Below are 6337 nucleotides of genomic sequence, written 5' to 3' on the forward strand. Positions count from 1 at the left end.
GAAACCTTTCGGGGATGTAGGAGCTCTTTCGGGGCGTACACGGGAGAGAATTTGTGCTCAGGGTAAAGTAAGCGGTGGGGGGGGTCAACTTTAAGATACAGGCGAAGCTCCTCCCTCCTTTCCCTCTGGGCAAGGGCTGGGACCCCTTCATCCCTGCATCCTCCAGCCAGTCCAGCGTCTTCCTTACAGATAGCAGGGACTCCCTAAACAACTGTTAATTCGATTGAATGGGATTGCAGGGGCCCCAGGGAAACGGAAAGGCTGAGAGAATCCAGAAGGCAAAAGTGAGGATGGGAGCGCAGGGTGCTTGTGCCTGGTCGAGCCAGGAGAGGAGGAGCTCGCCCAAGGAGGGGCTTTGAACCACATCAGACCCCACTGCTAAAAAACAACCCAAGCTTGGAGTCTCTCTAGATTTAGTCATCCACCTCACTCTGAGTTTTTGTTTCTAAGATTACCCAAAGCTCTCTGGGGTTTGAATGCTGCGCTACAAAGTGTGTAAACCAGATTGTTTTCCAAATTAGGAGTTTCCACCCAAGAAATCGCTGCTGTCAACAAATAGGAGAAAGATCCGTACTTAAGGCTAAGTGTAGTAACCAAAATATATACCTACATGTACCTGTCATAAAAGAACCAGACCAGTGAGGAATTTCAGGTCGGCGCTGTGCAACCACAGATTGATTTCTTTTCCTTTATTTTCTCGTAACTAGAATTAGGAGATTGAACAAGAGACTTCAAATCTCTCCAAAATTCCACATACTCTAATTCTCTCCATATGCACATTAAAATAAACCAAAGGGCAGGACGCCGCCAGAGTGGAATGAGGGCAGGTAATACTAAAAATGATAAGAACAACTAGTGGTTAGTAAGCCTTTATTTTTATAAGAAAGTGATGTGCTAAGCACTTCACATGTCTCTCTCCACGTCTTCACAGCACCCCTCAAATGTTAGGAACTTCCCCCATTGTTCAGACTCATGCAACTAGAAACTAGCGGAGCCAGGAATCCTACCCAGGTTGTCTGGTTGTAGGTTGTTGCTCTTTACCCTTGTGCAGTGTGCCTCGTCTTCAGAAAGGACTGAAAGAATTAGGCACTTCAATAGTAATACTAAATGAGAACTACAAATATCTAGTGTATCTCTAAGACCAAGGAAACATCATTTTACCTGAATTATTGGACAGCCTCCTAACCGCTCACCATACCTTCTTCAATCAATTCTCTAGCTCAACCCCTAAGATATTCTGCTCTGTTATCCTCTATCTGAAAATCTTCCAGTTATGTCAACTGTCATTAAGGCAAAGTTCATAACCCCTGAACTGATTTCCAAGGCCACATTAGTGGGTGGAGGACCAACCCTGTCACCTCCCCTTCCTCCTATTCTGACAGTGCTAGTCTGAACACGACTATGCACAAGTCCCAGATGCTTTCTGCTCTCATCTCTGCACACATGGGTCTGCTGCCTCCTTTTCCACATTCTTCCCATCCCAAATATTTGCCTAGCTGACTATTATATCACCCTTAGATTTGACTTTACAAGTCTCTTTCCGCTAGAAGCTCCATTGATCTCCTCCTGAACCGTGACGGGTGTGCCTCCAACACTTTCCCATTGTACCATTATACTAAACATTGACCACTGTAACTGTGAATCATTGGTCTGTCTCTCCCCTAGGTCTGTGGAAGCTATGTATTGTTTATCACTGTATCTCCAGTAATGAGCTTAACAATTATGCATAGTGTAGGCCATCAAGTGTTTATTGACTCAGGCAAGAAAAACAAATAGTTTTGAACATATAAACATACGCTCAAATCCACTCATCTTAAAGGAATTCAATTTTAAACTATATCATAAGATGTCACTTTTTAGAATAAACAGTTTAATAATAGATAGTATTGATGATGATGGATTAGAAACCAATGCTTTCTCAAATTATCGGTGTAGTTTGATACAGTCTCCCTGATGGGAAACTTGCCAATATGTATCAATACTTGGAATCCACAACCTAATTAACCTAGGAATTCCACTTCTAGGTATTTGTCCTCTGATATTCCTGAAGGTGTACACCAAAAATTTAAGACTGAAACAGCCTAAATGTTTGTTAAAATAGGACTAATTGCCTAAATTATTATTCATCCAAAAATGGAATTCTCTGAGTTAAGAGGAGTAAGTCAAAGTGAGACTTAATAATATAAAACAATCTCAAAAATGTTAACTAAAAAAGAAAAACCAAGTGAAATTTAAGAAACAAAACAGAGGATCATAGGGGAAGGGAGAGAAAAATAAAATAAGACAAAAATCAGAGAGTGGGGCGAACCATAAGAGACTCTTAACTCTAAGAAACAAACTGAGGTTTACTGGAGGGGAGAGGGGTGGGGGGATGGGGTAACTAGGTGATGGGCATTAAGGGGGGCATGGGATGTAGTGAGCACTGTGTGTTACATGCAACTGATGAATTACTGAACTCTACATCTGAAACTAATGATACACTATATGTTAACTAATTGAATTTAAATAAAGTAAGTTAAGAAAAGAATAACAGAGTTCCGAGTATTTAGTACAGGTAAAAAAAAAGAGAGAGAGAGAGAGAGCATACAGGAAAGAAAGAGGATAGCTATAGATATAGTATTTCAGGGAAAATATATAAGAAAGCAGTGACACTCGGGCAGAGTAGAATGGTCCTAGAAGAAGCCTGAGTTTTTATCTGATTAAATCAATACATTCCAACAGGAGACAGAATGTCTCCCAGGCTAATAGGAAAGCCAGCTGGACCAATAAGCTTTGTATTTGCATGTTTAAAGAATGTATCAACAAAGATAGGCTGCTAAACAAAGGAAAATAGAGTTAAGAAAATGGTCATTGAACACACACCGGAATTTAAGAGAGAGAGAGAGAAACCCTACACCCAAGAGGTACAAATAATTCCGGCATAAAACAAATGAGTTCTTGTTGTAGGTGGCCTTCTAAGAAGTTACTTAAAATAGAAATTATTCTTTTAGACAGTGTATTTTCCTTTTTGTTTTTCAGTGGTCACTAGGCAACCTTGTAATTACTCATTCAATTTCTTGGTTACCTTGACTCTAAAGTGGAATCCTTGGAAATGGGTCAAAAGCATTCCAATCACAGAAAAGGAAATTGTCATTCAGGTTTAAAAATGCATCTTGTATGAATTGCATAGCCTAAGTACATAATCAAGAAAACAAGCTTCTCTGGGTATGTTGAAACATCCTGCTTCTAATCCCAGACCTCACTTAGGCAATATCTCCATCACTGGACCCAAAGCCCTGCCCCATTAGGTGGGCGTCTTACTACATCTTTCTATGATCAATTACTGTTCATTCTAAAACAGGTATTATCCCTGTCCTAAATACCAAACTGGAATCTACAAATTCTAACCTGATCAAAAAGTCATCAAGCAAGGAATTTTAAAGAACAATTTTTTTTTTTTAGATTTTAAAAAAGACTGCAAGACCAGTAATAAAGAGAACATTATAGCTAACATTTTAAAAAATGTAGTGATTGGGAATTTTCAGGAAATAATACATAATCATGTTTGTTTGATTGAAAAAAAAATCATATATATTTTTTTAAAGCAAGTAACACACAAACCACACACACACACACACACATTTAGGATCTCGGTTATGTATAGACCAACCTGAAGATAATAGTGCTTTTGAAAATACTGTCACCACAGGGGAAAAGCTGAGTTAAGCTGATGTGTGTAGGCTTATTCCTGTCTTCCAATCTTTACACTTGCTACTGCGTGGAATGCTCTATCTTAGGGGTTACCAAACTTTCTCAGTTCACAGAATCCTTTGTGTCTCAGTAATTAATTTTCCTGGAAATCCCAGGCCAAAAGAAGAATCTAACCTTTCTGTTGATTAGGTAGTTAAGTGCTAGCAATTTAAGAAGCATTTATGTCTTAACAACTTTAACAGCTGTTTTTAAAAAAAACAGTACACATAAACTGAAAGGAAATCATCGTATTTGTATCTCATTCTTAAATAGCCACAAATATCTATTAGTGGGATAGTAGCGGGCATGGCATAACTTCTCAAACCTTGGAATCCTATTAGATACCACCACTCTCATTTCCAGTACCTGGCCTTGCTTTTTATCAGAGCACGCACTGAAAACCCAGCTTTGCCAAGATAATGATGTCATTGAAAGAAAGTAGTGTTGATCCAGTTTACAGTATTGAAACTGTCAACTACCTTGAGCTAGTAGTTTGCATGGTATCTAACAGATGCTGAATATCACTGTGTTTCCCTTGAAAATTTAAAATATCCTGCAGTGCCCCTGTAAATTAATTGCAGAAACCTGAGCACCTCCACACACAGTTGGGAACCATGGCTCTACCCCCAAAATGTTTCCATGGTGTTTATTTTTGTGTGGGTCCCCTGATGTAAATCTCACAAACCAAGACTTTATGGAGAACTATAATCCCAGCAGTTGATGAAAGGAAAAGAGAAGAAGGCAGAAAAAGAGGGAAAATAAATTCAAGATGGTGAGTTCTGACATGACTGCATCCTCACAAATCAACATACCTGGTTGGTTGGTTGCCAGAACTTCTTCCAGTCAGGATTTACATCATCATTGCAGCTGGGAACGCTCTGTCTGCAGGAGAAAGAGGAATTTCGCTGCCACTTTCTTCTTGTGTCCTGTCTCTCACTGACTGAAGTTTGTCTCTTAAGGAATTAACTCACCCTCATTCACTGACAGTGTTACTGGCTCATTATGGCAACTGCTGGGGAACCCAGACCCCTGCCCCGCAGCAGGACTCTTCGTCCCTTTCTGGAAGTGATGAGAGGAACCTCTAAGGATAGATACTGGTTGGGCCTGAGTGCCATGCTGTTGAATCTCCTGCCAATACCATCTCGAAGGAGGCTGTGCCAGAGTTCAGCCCTCCTTGGAGGAGACTGAGAAAGCTGGCAGGGGTAGGATAGGAGGTGATATCAACGTCAATGGAGGGGGCTCTCCGTTAAGCAAAAGAATCAACAAAGGGGTAGGGAGACAGGTGGGGCCAAGCCATTCTGAAGAGGTCCTATAACCTGGGTCCTATATACTCTGCTTCCTCTCATCATTCAGGTCTTACTTTACATACCACCTTTTCAGAGAAACTTCCCTGACACTCCCTAAAATGCCTTTCTCAGCAATAGCTGACATATAACTTTGTTCCGCTTTCCTCATGGCACTTCCCATTGTCTAAATTGTGTTGCCTATTTACTTTTGTCTTTCTCCTCTTATTAGAACATGAGCTCTATCTTTGCTAATGTGTTCAACAAAACTGTACTAGGCACATAGTAGGTATGCAACAAATGTTTACTGAATGAATAAATATTATCCAGCATTCATCTTCCTAGAAAGAAAATCAGAGAGCCAACCAGGAAGGTTCTGGGATTGTAAATTCACCAGCCAATAAGGGAAGAAGGGATCTATATGAGGATTCTGTGTGAAATGCCAGATTCTCAGGCTCACACCATTGCCATACAAACTATTAAGCTGCAGTGGAAACCTGACGAATTAGAATGGAGAAGAATCTTTAAGGTTCTACCGATAGGAATCAATAGACATTTACTAGTATATCAGTCTCGAAGCTAGAATTAAATAAAGGTAGAGCTATTACATTTCCCGGATGGAAGGAGTCTTGAGAGCATTTAGTCCAGGCTTCCATCCTTATAAGGTGCTCCCATGGCATCCCTTCGTGTGATCCATTTTAACCTTGAACAACTGAAATCACAGGGCAGTCAACCCAATCATTTTCAACAGGCTATTTCATAAAATTCTTCCCATTTAAAAATTATTATTCCTTATTCTAATTGTTGTTGCAACCCCCCCCCAAATAATATAATTTATGATGTTCCTTGTCTTGAGCAGCTTGTTTGGAAGCTTCATTGAAGGAATTAACATTTATTTCAATTAGAGTTCCTCTTGCTGTGATCTGACCATGATTCACCATCTAAATTCCTTGGAATCTCAAGTCTGTCATTCATTACATTCACAGTCCCTCTTGGCTCCTTATCAAGAGCAGGTCCAATCAGCAATATACTGTGAATTCACTTATAAATTTCCTAAAAAGGATAAAGTTGTGAATGCACGGTGTGCTCCCAAAATCTCTCTCTAGACTGACTGTCATTCGTTTTACAAGCAGTTACTAATTGTCTCCCTGTGACATACACCATTCCAGGCACTCAGCGATTCATCAAGGAGAACCTAAAGACTCTGCTCTCTTGGTGCTAAATATTCTGGTGCTCCAATCGATAACTTTTGTGAATAGTTATTAAATACAAATTAAGACATCAAGTTAGATTTTTACTGAATCCGTATTTCCCTATTTGTGTAC

This window comes from Ailuropoda melanoleuca, chromosome 1, assembly GCF_002007445.2.
Source record: "Ailuropoda melanoleuca isolate Jingjing chromosome 1, ASM200744v2, whole genome shotgun sequence".
Classification (NCBI taxonomy): domain Eukaryota; kingdom Metazoa; phylum Chordata; class Mammalia; order Carnivora; family Ursidae; genus Ailuropoda; species Ailuropoda melanoleuca.